Source organism: Psittacula echo (genome assembly GCF_963264785.1).
Source record: "Psittacula echo genome assembly, chromosome: 19".
Classification (NCBI taxonomy): Eukaryota; Metazoa; Chordata; class Aves; order Psittaciformes; family Psittacidae; genus Psittacula; species Psittacula echo.
In genome coordinates, this window is record NC_137755.1 from 2003001 (window position 1) to 2017440 (window position 14440).

Consider the following 14440-nt stretch of genomic DNA (forward strand, 5'->3'; position numbering starts at 1 on the left):
CCCCTAGGGGGCAGCCCCATAGCACCCCATAGGGGTCCATTAACTCAATGGAGCATCAGGGCAGCCCCCATTGGGATCCACAGAGCCCCATAACCCCCCAGCCCGACCCCTATGGGGCAGCACTTGGGGGTCTGCCCCATAGACCACACCCCATAGAGCCCCGTGGAAACCCCGTAGCCACCCCATAGAACCCATAGCCACCCATGCACCCCCCATAGCCCCCCACTTATGGGGCAGAGCTCACCTGGCAGTGGGGGATCTTCTCCATCAGCATCTATAGGATATGGGGTGGGGGTTAAAGGAGGAGGCTCTGTGGGGCAATATCTATAGGGCAGGGATCTATGGGGCAGTGCTATGGGGCAGGTTCTATGGAGCAGTACCTGGGGCACCGCTATGGAGCAGGCTCAATGGGGCAGGATCTATGGGACGGGTTGTATGGGGCAGTACCTGTGGCACCGCTATGGGGCAGGCTCTGTGGGGCAGTACCTGGGGCAGCGCTATGGGACAGGCTCCGTGGGGCAAGATCTATGAGGCAGTACCTGAGGCAGCGGTATGGGGCAAGATCTCTGGAGCAGGCTCTATGGGACAGGTCCTATGGGGCAGGATCTATGGGGCAGACTCTATGGGGCAGTACCTGTGGCAGCGCTATGGGGCAGGGTCTATAGGGCAGTACCTGGGGCAGTGCAATGGGGCAGTCTCAATGGGGTAGTACCTGGGGCAGTGTTATGGGGCAGGCTCTATAGGGCAGTACCTGTGGCAGCGCTATGGGGCAGGCTCTATAGGGCACCGCTATGGGGTAGGCTCAATGGGGCAGTACCTGTGGCAGTGCTATGGGGCAGGCTCAATGGGGCAGTACCTGTGGCAGTGCTATGGGGCAGGCTCTATGGGATGGGTTCTGTGGGGCAGTACCTGTGGCAGCGCTATGGGGCAGGCTCTATGGGGCGGTACCTAGGGCAATGCTATGGGGCAGGATCTATGGGACGGGTTCTATGGGGCAGTGCTATAGGGCAGGCTCTATGGGGCAGTACCTGGGGCAGGGCTATGGGGGGGGGCTCTGTGGGGCAGGCTCGATCTGATTGGCCCGCGGGTGAAGCCACGCCCCCTCCCCCGTTGCCGCGGTTACCGGCCGGCGCTGGGGGGCGGGGCCAAGGAGCGCGGGAAAGGGGCGCGGGAAAGGGGCGCGGGAAAGGGGCGCGGGAAGGGGCGGGCGCGGGAAAAGGGCGCGGGTTTGGGGTTAAAAGGCGCTGGAATGGGTTCGAAGTGGCTAAAACCGGATAAAACTGCATGAAACTGGCTCAGAGTGAATGGAAACCGGTGACAGGGAAGCGAAGTGGGAGTGAACCGGATCCAAAGGGGCGGAAAGGGAACGAGGAGGGGCTGAAAGCGAATTCAACCGGCTCAAAAGGAGTGAAAATGGATTAAAGGGAATTAAAAATGGATTAAAGGGAATTAAAAATGGATTAAAATGGATAAAAATGAATTAAAAGTGGATAAAAACGAATTAAAGTGAATTAAAATGAATTAAAGTGGCTAAAAATGAATTCAAAGTGGATTAAAATGAATTAAAATGGATAAAAATGAATTAAAAAGTGGATAAACACGAATTAAAGTGAATTAAAAGTGGGTGAAAACGAATTAAAGTGGATAAAAACGAATTAAAACGGATAAAAATGAATTAAAGTGGATTAAAATGAATTAAAGTGGCTAAAAGTGAATTAAAGTGGATTAAAATTAGATTAAAATGAATTAAAATGGCTAAAAACGGATTAAAAGGGATAAAAATGAAGTGGATTAAAATGAATTAAAATGGATAAGAGTGAATTAAAGTGAATTAAAAAGGCTAAAAATGAATTGAAAGTGGATTCAAGTGAATTAAAACGAATTAAAATGGATTAAAGTGGATTAAAACTGTGCCAGGGGCTCATGCTACTTCTGCTGCAGTCCTGCTCTTGTCTATGGAGGCAGATGTCCCTGGAGCCAGTCCTGCAAGAGATACTGATTAATGGTGTGCGGGACAGTGGGAGGGTTTCAAAGACATGCTGGAGGGGCTGGGATTCTGCCATTATTTCTGCTGGGCTGCAATACCCCTTCTCCTTCACAGACAGCTCTAAGATACCCTAAAGAAAAGTCCTAGGTCCAGGGCAGGGATGAAGCTTCCAGGAAAAATCCACTACCTTATCACATTACAGTGTACATATAAATATATAGAGACACATGTATATATAAAAGACCTGTTAATACATGAGAGACTGGTTGATCTAGCAGTTAGAGGGAAGAGAATTTTCATCACATGCCTTGTGGGTCCCACAACCCAGGGTCCCAAACGCCAGGGACAGGGTGACGAGAGGCAGCCAAGATCCCATCCCAGGGGGATTGCCACGGGGGGGACCAGCCTCTGCCTCCAGAGCCGCAGAGTCAGTCTCAGTAAGAGACAAACCTCTTTTCCCACAGCAGCCACGCTGGGCTCCCCTGCACCCCGCACGCTCACAGCATCCTTCATCCCGCAACCTCACAAGAAAGGGATGGCTCCATCCCACCAAGTGCTTCCTTTTACTTCAATCCGCATGGAAAACAAAACAGATTCCTGCGTTCCCTACACTGTGCGCTATTTACTGTGAGCACAAATCCCACCGACTCAACACGCAGTCCCATGGCCAGACTCGACAGCGCAGATCTCCGGGGCCAGCCCCCACCCTGCCCCAGCCCCAGACAAGACCCTCCTGTGGAAAAGCAACCCTCAGCTGCAGACTGAGAATCTGCCCGTGGCAGGGAAACGGCAGCGACCACAACTATGGCCACAGGGAGCTGGGGAGCAGGAGCCGCTCCGCACCTCCGCCAGGCTGCTGACGGGAACGAGATGGTCCTAGGATGGGCACAGGAAGAACACGGAGGGAAGGACCCACATGGAAAACCTGGCAATCAGCAGCTGAAGGAGCAAGGTGCGGGTCGGAAACCCACAGGAATTATAAAGAGAGAAATAACTCACCCACCAGCCAGAGCTCTTTGAAAATGCAAGAACAAAGTCATGAAAAGAAGTGAAAAACCAAACCTGGAGCAACAACAGAAAAGGTAAAATCTTTATCACTAAAATCGCAATGAAGAGCTGTACAGCAAACTTTGCTCCTGTAGAGCTGTTGTGGTTTAAAAGGGACAGAGCATAAAACTAGACAGGAGAGAGGATAATGCTAACCAGCAGTGATGCCCAATGCAATTGCTCAGTACCCACTGAGCAATACCCAGGCTGACCCAATCCCATCCCTGCAGGGTGACTCCCCCAGTTTCTATCCTGGGCAGGACGTGCTGTGGGTTGGAATACCCCTTTGGCTAGTTTGGGTCAGGTGTCCTGTCTGCTTCCTCCTGGCTTCTTGTGCCCCTCCTCACTGCAGAGCATGAGAGACTGAAAAGTCCTTGATATTGGTAAGTGCTACTGAGCAACAACTAAAGCATCAGTGTGTTATCAGCGTTATTGCCAGAATAAAGCCAGAACACAGCACTGCACCAGCTACAGGGAAGAGAATTAAATCTATCCCAGCCAAAACACCACCCAGGGGGCTGGGAGCTCAACCCTGATGTCAGCACGAGCCCTGCTGCCTGAACAGAGGATGGGAGCTCAGCCCTGAGGCCAGCACCAGCCCTGCTGCCTGCCCAGGTGGCCTTCAAACCCTTCACACCAGAGAACTGCTCCAGTTCCCAAGACAACCCAGGGCTGCAGCAACCGGAGGAACTGTGGGTGCCTCTGGAACAGGGCCTCCCAGGCAGAGGTTGGAAGCTCCCCACGAACCCTTGCGCCATCGTGTAGGGTTGATGCACCTGGGGATGCTGGCGCTGCCAGTGCAGAATATCCCTCCCCTTGGATGCTGCCCAATGATGCTGCAGGTGCTGCTTTGGGAAGTTCTCAGAGTCGTCTCTGCACAGTGACTGCTGTGGGGAGTCACTGTAGGCAATATAAGCAGTGGGAGTGGTGATGTCAAAGTGAATGGCAGGTGATGTCACAGTGTGTCACAGCAGCCCCACTGCCTGCCCAGGCACCAAGACGGGAACCACCAGAGGAGCTGCTCTTGCCTCCTCCACCAGTAGCTTGTGTTCCAAGGAGCAGTTGTTGTCTCCATGTGCCTCTGGTGAAGGGTTCTGTGGGGTTCTGTGGCCTCGCACACCTGTACATGGGGTGTTCCAGAATCAGCCACCCCTGTGGTCCCATGTCTCCATGGTCATTGTGATGTCTGTGTCCCCATGTGACCCACTATGTCCTTATGGTCACCGTGTCCCCAGCGCATCCCTGTGCTCACTGTGTTGTAACCTTAACTCTTAAACTAACAATAGTGTGTGTGCCTTTAGCATAGTCGAATAGGACAAAATGTTCTAACTTATTAACATGTAGAGAGAAAGGAATGTTTGGCTGATGGGGGAAGGAACATCATGGGACTGATAACAACTAAGGAGACAGTAAATAAGACCAAGGATGCCAGCCTTCAAAATAGCAGAGTGGCGCCCAGTGTGGGGCGAGACTGGAACAGAGCAGAAGCAAGGACATACCAACTGCTAACTGGGCACTCGGACCTTGTGAGTGTGTGCAAGCACTGAGGTCATTCAGTAAACACAGTGAGGAAGACTATCGGTGCCCACCAAAGACCCCCACTCAGCAAGAAAGCGCATGCGTAACTAGGATGCAAATATTATAACTAGTTCCTGGGAAAAGCTGTGAATATGCATGAGTATGCTAAATATAGAGCTGCTGTTGGCAAGTACGGGTGTGCTCACCTTTGTGAAACGATTCACGTGTGCTCCCAGCGCTGCAATAAAGAATGCTGCTTTCTGAAACTCCAAATTGAGCCTTAGAGAGTTTCTCTGACCAACTTTTATGGTAACAATTTGGAGCCTGAACAGGGACACTCAGCCGTGTTTTCCACAGATCCGGGGAGTCTCTGGGACCTTCACGCCATCATCGGGGGAGTTTCCTGAAAGGAACCCCAGTTCCCAGAACCAATCTCAGGACCTCGGTGAGACCCTGATTTAATTTCTTTAAAAAGGCATTCTTTTTGGTCCCTTTCCACATAAGGCACAGAGGGGCGCCCTGGGCAGTGGGTAATGGGGATGGCATCCATTCCCTCCGGCCTGTCAACTGAACCACACCGCTTGGTGTCATCGGCAAACTTGCTGAGGGCGCACTCAATCCCACTGTCCATGTCAGCGACAAAGATGTTGAACAAGGTCGGTCCCAACACTGATCCGTGAGGGACACCACTCATTACTGGTCTCCAGCCGGACATTGAGCCATTGACCACAACTCCTTGCGTGCGGCCGTGCGGCCATCCAGCCAGATCTTTATCCACCGAGTGGTCCACCTATCATATTGATGTCTCTCCAATTTAGAGACAAGGATGTCATGTGGGACAGTGTCGAACGCTTTGCACAAGTCCAGGTAGATGACCTCAACTGCTCTACCCCTGTCCATCAGTTCTGTAGCCCCATCATAGAAGGCCATCAAATTGGTCAGGCAGGATTTCCCCTTAGTGAAGCCATGCTGGCTGTCACCAACCACCTCCTTGTTTTTCATGTGCCTTAGCATGCCTTCCAGGAGAATCTGCTCCAAGATTTTGCCAGGCACAGAGGTGAGACTGACTGGTCTGTAATTCCCTGGCTCATCCATTTTTCCCTTCTTAAAAATGAGGGTTATATTTCCCTTTTCTCAGTCATTGGGAACTTCACCTGACTGCCACGATTTTTCAAATATGATGGCCAGTGGCTTAGCAACTTCATTTGCCAGCTCCTTCAGGACCCAAGGATCGATTTCGTCAGGTCCCATGGACTTGTGTACGTTTACGTTTTTAAGATGGTCTCAAACCAGATCCTCTCCTACAGTGGACCTAGGGTCTTCATTCTCACAGTTCCTGCTTCTGCCTTCCAAGACTTGGGTGGTGCGGTCAGAGCCTTTGCCAGTGAAGACTGAGGCAAAGAAGTCATTAAGAACCTCAGCCTTCTCCAAATCCAGTTCTCCCAGTATCTTCTGGAGGGGGCCTCCGTTTTCCTTAGTCTGTCTTTTATTTGCAATGTAACTATAGAATCCCTTCCTGTTATCTTTCACATCCCTAGCCAAGTTTAATTCTAACTGGGACTTAGTTTTCCTAACCTGGTCCCTAGCTTCTCAGACAACATCCCTGTATTCTTCCCAGGCCACCTGTCCCTGCTTCCACCTTTTATAAGCCTCTTTTTTCCTTTGAGTTTTCCTCAGCAGCTCCTTTTCCATCCAAGGAGGTCTCCTGGCCCTCCTGCTGCACTTCCTTCTAGCTGGGATGCAACACTCCTGAGCTTGTAGCAGATGCTCATTGAATATCAACCAACAGTCTTGGGCCCCCCTGCCCTCTAGGGCTATATCCCATGGAACCTTACTAAGCAGGTTCCTGAAAAGGCCAAAGTCTGCTCTCTTGAAGTCCAGGGCAGTGAGCTCGCTGCACGCTCTTCTCACTGTCTTGAGGGTCTCGAATTTGACCATCCCATGATTGCCACACCCAAGGCTCTCTGGAGTGTCAAATTTCCAACCATCCCTTCCCTGTTGGTGAGCATGAGGTCAAGCATGGCACCTCTCCTTGTTGGCTCCTCTAGCACTTGCAGAAGGAAGTTATCTTCCACACAATCGGGGAACCTCCAGGATTGCTTGTGCGGGGCCGTACCTTCACTCCAACAGATGTCAGGGTGGTTGAAGTCCCCCATGAGAACAAGGGCCTATGAGCGTGAGGCTGTCCCTATCTGTCTATAGAGCACTTCATCCACAGATTCCTCTTGATCAGGCAGTCTGTAATAGATCCCCACAGTAATGTCCCCCATAGCTGTTCTCCTTTTAACCCTGACCCGCAAACTCTCTGTTGACTGCTCACCCGTCCCCAGAGTTCCATACTCTCCAGCCTATCCCTAACATAAATAGTAACTTCCCCTCCCTGCCTGCCAGGCCTGTCTTTTCTAAAGAGCCTGTGACCTTCCATTCCAATACTCCACTCGTAGGAGCCATCCCACCATGTTTCTATGATGCCTACTATATCATACTCCCGTAGTCATGCACACATCTCTAATTCCTCTTGTTTGCTCCCCATGCTACGGGCGTTTGTATAGAGGCATCTGAGCCGAGCTCCAAATGAAGCCGATGGAATATCTCTGCATCGCTCTGAGTATTTATTGTAGGTGCTGGCAACTGACTGGGTGTGTTGGGATGGAACGATGCCCCCCTCCCCCAACACATCTAGTTTAAAGAAACCTTGACCAGCCTGGCAAGCCTCCTACCAAAACCATTCTTCCTCTTCTTTGCCAGACTAGCTCCACCAGCCCCCAGTAGACCTGGCCTACTAACTTGGGTCCCGTATTCAAAACACCCAAACCCCTGACTATGGCACCACCCTTTTAACCATTTATTAACCTGGCCAATCCTCCTAGCTTTTTGAAGGTCTCCCCCTGTATCCTGGAGAATTGATGAAAAGACAATCTGAGCTCCAGAGCTCCTAACCACCTCTCCCAGGGCTCTGTAGTCCTTCTTTATGTTCTCCAGGCTACTGCTATCACATCACTAGCACCCACATGGATCACTAGAAGTGGGTAATAGTCCGTGGGTCTCACTAGAGCAGGCAGCCTCTCTGCAACAACCCTGATCCATGCCCCAGGTAGGCAACACACCTTCCTCGAGACTGCGTCAGGCTGACAGATGAGTGCCTCTGTCCCTTTCAAAGCAGAGTCCCCTACCACTATGACCCGTCTCTTTTTCCTGGCAGCACCAGTAGTGATCTTCTTTACTGGCGCACCAGACGGTTGTTTCTGGTGCAAGTGCCCTTCCTTCTTAGCACCCTGCAGAACAGCAAAGCAGTTCTGGGTGGGGACAACAGCTTTAGGAGGAAGCCCCTTGCTTTTAATTGTCCTCTTCCTCTTTTTTTTTTTTTTTTTTTTGTTTTGTTTTGTTTTGTTTTTTGTTGTTACTATTTCCCAGCTTCCTGGGTTGACAGCCTCCTCCTCTCCTCCATGAGCTGCAGGGGACGCTTGAGGCCCCTGCACAGTTTGGCCTGGAGCAAGCAGTCCTGCTTCCTCTCAGCTTCCCTGACATCCTGCATCCTATTAACAGCATCCCGCAGCTCAGCCACCTGCTGCAGGAGGACCTCCACCAGGGAGCACCGAGTACAGCCCTGCCCATTGGGCACTGCTCCTTCACGAGATCAGTGCAGGCACTCTCTACATTCTGAGCTCTGCACTGCAGCCTCCCCTCACATCGGCTCTGTCTGGGTGCCTAAGCTGGTCACTGCCGGGGCAGCCAGAGCAGAGCTCCCAGACTGCGACCCGGTCATACGGCGAGTACTCACCATCCTGCTCGCCTGCCCGTGCAAACTGCCTCGATTCACCCTGTTCGCTGTGCTCCTGGTTGCTCGCGCTCCCAGAGGCAGGTTTTTAACCAGTCAGGGCTGGTGCCGCTCCTCCTGGCTCCGCCCCCTGTGAGTCCCTGCTCTCGTCCCCTGAGCTGCCGGCTCCTGGGCAAGTCCTGCCGAGGACCTGAGGCTCCCTTGGTGGCTCTGGCCGCTCTGAGTAAAGGCTCCTGGACCCTGCCATTGCCCTGCTCCTAGAACCTGCCATTGCCCTGCCGCCTTCCGCAATGCCCGGGGGGCTTGCGCGGGCCTTGCCGGAGCCAGGCAGGTCCCCTTGTGCTGAGCTCCCAGGGACAGCACCAGCAGCTGCACTGCCCAGGGGCTGCTCCTGCCCTGACACCTTCTCAGCACCTCTGACACCAGCAGCTCCTGCACACAGAAGGCTCCTGCTTCGCCCCCAGCACCTCTGCAGGCAGAGCTCAGCTCCAAGCACAGGAACAAGCCCAGCACCTCCTCCTCACCCAGCCCCTGCTCCTACAGCTGGGCTGGCACCAGCACATCGTTCCTGACAGCTTCTCCTCCCTTTAGAGCACGCACCCACCATGTGTTTCAAGCCAACACTAAAAGAGGATTGCAAAGTCAAAGAACCCGTACCTGGATGCGCAGGGCAGGCACGGGAGATGCAGCCTCCCGAGGGAGGGCTCTCCTCTGCACTGGTTCCTGCAGGGCTCTGGCTCCTTCAATAGCCCACGCTGAGCGTGGGGGCCCCGTCACAATGGGCGTCTCCACAGCGACCACCACGGCTTTGTGATGGTGGCAGCATCGTGCCCATGGCACTGGGCACCCAGGGGCTGGGACTGGGTGAGCTTTAAGGTCCCTTCCACCCCAAACCCGGCTGTTGATGTGAGGGGTTCACCAGTGCAAGGGAGTTAGGGTTAAGGGATGATTTATCAGGGGCTGAAGCTGCTTGTTAAACAATGTAGACTGTTGATAAGAGGAAGGAACCCTATATTAGTTCCTGCCCTCTGGACCCCTAAGCTGGCTAAAACCAGCTTTGCAGTTTAAACACCCAGGGAGCCTGCGCCACGACTGGAGGTGTAAAGTTCAGGCCCGAGTTGAAAAGTTCAGGCCCGAGGAAGACTCGTTTACTTCATCTTGAGACCCTCGCCCACAACCACCAGGAGACACTGCCCAAGTGCAAAGGACCTTTTAGCTCATTATTATACGAAGCGGGGATAGAACATGAATATGTATAGGCGTATTGTGTAACCTAACACAAATGTATTACTTTAGAGGATAAATGTAGAGGGAAACATCACTGGGCTGCGCATGCTTTCGGAGGAATGATCCCCAATGCATCTCAGCGCTGAATAAAGCATACCTACTTTACAACGTTAATGAGTTGTGGAGTTTATCCGCATATCACTGTGACTGCATGACTGTAAAACAGGATCTGCATTTGGCTGCAGAAGAGCTCTCAGCACTGAGTCAGGCCCAGGATCAGGTGCAGACATTTGTGCAGGAACATCCTGTCTCTGCTGCTGGCCTCAGCAGAGGCCACTGGAGACCACTGGGCGCAGGTCAGGCCTGGAGAACAGCCAGGATCAAGGGCAGCAGCGCCACCTCCTCTGAAAGAAGCCCCAGGGCTGAGGCTCTGCAGTTTCTCCTTTCCCCTGCACCACCCCTGGCTTTCAGCCCCACAGCAGGGCCCTTCTGCAGCCTCTTCTCGGCTCTTGTTGTTTGCTGGCAGCTTCCCAAGGCAGCTGTGCCTCTGCTGGAGCCAGAGCAATGGCCCAGCCCGTGCTGCGGTGTGTGGAGTGCTCTGATGGCACCATCAAGTGCCTGCAGGGCTCGGCAGCGCTGGCAGGAGCAGAGCTGTGGGGCCTGACCCTGCTCCCGGAGCAGAGGCAGATGAGTTCCAGCACTTGGTGTTTCTTGGCAGGAACCTTTGAAGCCAGGATCGAACCAGGTACAAGTGGGATGGAGCTGGGATTGAACCGGACATAGAGCCAGGATTAAACTAGGACCGAGGAGGGTGGAGACGAGATTGAACCAGGATCGGGTGGGATGGAGCCCAAAGGAGCAGATCAGGAGCAGTCTGAGCGGGGCTGTGTCAGGGATTGAGTGGGAAGGGCAGGGCTGTGGGTTGGGATGGAGCCGGGGGCAGGGGGTCAGGGGCAGAGATGCAGTGGGGGGGGTCAGGGCTGTGGGAGGGGATGGAGCGGGGTGGGCAGGGGGTACAGCAGGGATGCAGTGGGGTGAGGTGGGCTGGGCTGTGCCAGGAGGGCACGGGAAGCAGAGCCTGACCCAGCAGGGGAAGTGCAGGCAGGGATGGAGCTCACACTGGGGCAGGGGCTGGGCATGCTGGGGATGGCGGCAGGACCTGCCAGTGAATGCACCCACTTGCACTGGATGAGAGTCACCAACAGCTCCACAGCTGCAGCCCCAAACCAACATCTGCATACAGGTAATTGAGACTAAATCTAACAAAAGAGCAATTTACCTCCTGGCATGCAAGTTTCTAACAGATGACTTCTTTAAAAATAGTTTGATCCAGCTTGGGTTTCTCTAATTACATTGTGAGAGCTTTAAGGGTGAGTAGGATTCAAACCACCTTGACTAGAAATAAGCATTAAAGGTAAACCATGTAAGCTCAGGAAGGCAACTTGAAGAGCACAGGAGGTAGCAGTGTGAAAGACAGGACCTGCATTTGTGTTCAGTAGGGAGATATTCTGTGATTCTGCCATTTATGTCCTTAGTATTATGTTGCCTCTAGAGGGCGTGGCGACCTGGTTCAGGAACGGTGCAACAGCCCACCCCTGGCCGACTGGGCCATCAGCTCGCAGACACCAATGTGGTGGACGGCAAATGGCGTTTATTGGCACGTGACATGGCATTATATACCCGAGATACGTGACGTCACCTCCATCCGATTATATCATAATCTAAATGCTACTGGCTATCAGGAGAGGGGCCCTATCTTTCCGTACAGCGCGATATCTTCTGGCTGCCAGACCCTGGCTACCCACATTTCCCCCCTCCCTATGCATAACTCTATCGACTAAATGTAACAAGTTTAAAGAATATATGTCATACTATTGGATAGAAAACATACTAAAAGAACCTTATTTTCACTTTGTACTGTAAAATAATTTTATCCTATATATCACAAACTCGAGTAGAAAACATAAGGCACATTAAGTAAAAGGTAATCAAGAGGTATATTGGAACAACGAGGTAAGATCGGGGGTAACTAAAGGGAATGTTGAGAACAAGTATAGCTGAAAACAAGATCTCTTTGAGGTACTGTATTCCAGATCGAATTCATGTGCCCTGGGAAGACCATCGATAAACTATCTCCGAAAGGCATCACTGCTGTGTGAGGTGACAGACTCGACCCTAGCGGGCGTCCCCGCGCAGGCAATGTTGACCTGACTGTGATGAGTTTTTGTTCCCTTCACTCAGCATGAGGTTCGGGAGTTCCAACTTTTAAAAGTGCACGCCTGTTACCACGTAGGGGGCCAGTCTACGTGGTAAGAGGGGGTGACAATGTCCAAAAAGGTCTCCCAGGGGTTTGGATTTGTCCAGATAGTTAAATTCAAGTAAAATAACTTGAGGTAACATTAACCAAACACGTTATCAAAGCAATTGCCGGCGTTCTACTAACATAATGTTAACCGTTCCTAGCCGGCTCTTAATAAACGACACAAGCTTATTTAATATACAGGGTCCGAGGACCAGTGCCAGTACAATCATTACAATCGGTCCCATCAAGGTAGATACCAAGGAAGTCAGCCATGGTGATTGGGTAAACCAGGATGTAAACCAGTAAACCCAAAAGCATGATCGCACAAAAGTACCGTGGCCCCACCCCTACAAGGGGCATTTTGACGTTGCTGGTGTTCTGTCGATGCGGGGTATTCAGTTGCTGTAGGGCTCTTAGGTGTGGGTAGGGAGTTTGTTGGCTCATCGTCCCCTTCTGGTAGTGGGAAGTACCAGTCACGAGGGTATCCAATGAATCGGTCCTGTAAACAAAAACTCACAGTACCCATCAGCCGCTGCAGGCTGGAGCCATGCAACGGATGATCTGCCCCGACTGCTTGGGCTAACTGTCTAGCACAATTGTCCTCCCATTCCTGTTTGAAAACGATCATCCCCGCTCCATCAAAAATCAATCTACAAGTTTGTTTTATATCGAACGGGAGCATATCGTCTCCTCCAAAGACACCATCTATAAGGGTAGAGACCATGGCAGAATTAAGGCCTTTATCTGCAATTGCTTTAACAATTGCTTGTATATCCTTAGGGTTTATTGGCGAGTGGACCCTCTGTTCCCCATCCATCACTCGGACCGGAAACGCTAACGCGGTCGATGGGGTCCAGTTGGCACACTCAATCTTTATTTTTCTCCAGTCTGTGAGAGGGACCTCCTCCCCCCGCGATTCCTTTTTAATTTGGATGGGAATATTTTGGCCCTTAATTCTGTTTATCTCCGTTCCTGGCCGCTCTAAATTTGAACCAGTTGTGAGCCACTTATCCCAACTATTGTCTGATCCCCAGCCAGGGTCTGATTCAGACTGAGAACTCGACTGACCAGTTGTATCCGGTGTCCGGTTTCCCCTTGCCGGGCTCCGGCCCCGCCCGCTTCTCTTGTGGGCGGGCTTTTCCTTCCCCGTGTGTGCGGGCCGTTCCCCCCCACTTTGCCCACCCCTCCTTCCTGGTCCGCTCCTCCCTCTTGGTTCGTCCCGCCCACTATTCGGGGGGGTACTTGCCCTACAAGGGCACCTCTGCGGGTAGCCACTCTGATTGGCTTCCTGCCCTTCTTTTGCGCCTTCCCACCCTTCGTTCGCGCCTTCCTGCCCTTCGTTCGCACCTTTCTGCCCTTCGCTCACGCCTTTCCGCCCTTCGTTCACGCCTTCCCGCCCTTCGTTCCCGCCTTTCCGCCCTTCGTTCGCGCTACCCCCCCTTCTCCAGTCGTTTCTGCCTTCGGTATCCTTCGCGTTCTTCTCCCCCTCCCGTCCGTGCTTGCTGGTTAGAGACAGCGCTTCCTCCCTGTTCCCGCCAAGGGTGTCCTCGCCCCGCCCTCCGCCTTTTTGCTCGACGCCATCTTGAGGCGCATAGGGCGATGGCTCGACCCAACCTTCTCCGGGTCCGCGTTCCTCGCTGCACTTCTAGCTGCCTCAGCTAGCCCACCCCAAACGGACTCTGGCGGTTTCTGTTTATCCAGAAACAGATCGGGGTTCGGAAGATGGGGAGGTGCGTCGCCCTCTGGAAGATCTACAGGCGCAGGAGAGCCGGGATTATCGGGGGGAATGTGATGTAAAGTCTGCGTAGCTGCCCCGACCCCCAATTTCGGCGCGTCTCGCAGGCAGGATTTCGCCGCCTTCCAGGTTTCCTGCTCGTGTATGGCTTTCCGCAGGGCTTGTACAACCTTCCCCCACGACTTAAGGCTCTTGCCACAGCCCGAGGACATAGTCTCCTCGGCTAATGCCTTGGTGCATTTGTCCCCCACCTCTGGGTGGAGAATATCCACCGGCTGATCAATGACCCTGAGTTGTAAAAGCCTCACAACAGTGAGAGTAAAATCTCCAGGCTTACAATCAGTACCCCATTGCCTATGCATTTCGGATACAACCTTCACAATGGATTCCATCCTCCTTGTGGGTCCGGGAGCGTCCTCCCCGCCGGGCTGGTCCTGCAGCTCCGGCCGTCGTTCACCCGTCCAGGCGATTCCCGGGTTTCGGCACCACTTGTTGCCTCTAGAGGGCGTGGCGACCTGGTTCAGAAACGGTGCAACAGCCCACCCCTGGCCGACTGGGCCATCAGCTCACAGACACCAATGTGGTGGACGGCAAATGGCGTTTATTGGCACGTGACATGGCATTATATACCCGAGATACGTGACGTCACCTCCGTCTGCTTACATCATAAACTAAACGCTATTGGCTATCAGGAGAGGGGCCCTATCTTTCCGTACAGCGCGATATCTTCTGGCTGCCAGACCCTGGCTACCCACATCAGCCTCAAAGGGAACAACTTCCTCCGAATATCCAAGCTAAATCTCCTTTTTTTCAGCTTAAAGCCATTCCCCCTTGTCCTGTCACAAA

At 52.8% G+C, this 14440-nt stretch overlaps 1 long non-coding RNA gene across 1 annotated transcript; it reads left to right on the forward strand.

Annotated features, from left to right (window-relative positions):
* The first annotated feature begins 1218 nt into the window (after positions 1–1218).
* On the forward strand, positions 1219–8941 carry LOC308228610. Its single transcript, XR_013958217.1, has 3 exons — positions 1219–3069; positions 4910–4997; positions 7967–8941. It is a non-coding gene; the product is annotated as an uncharacterized lncRNA (long non-coding RNA).
* Positions 8942–14440: the final 5499 nt, after the last annotated feature.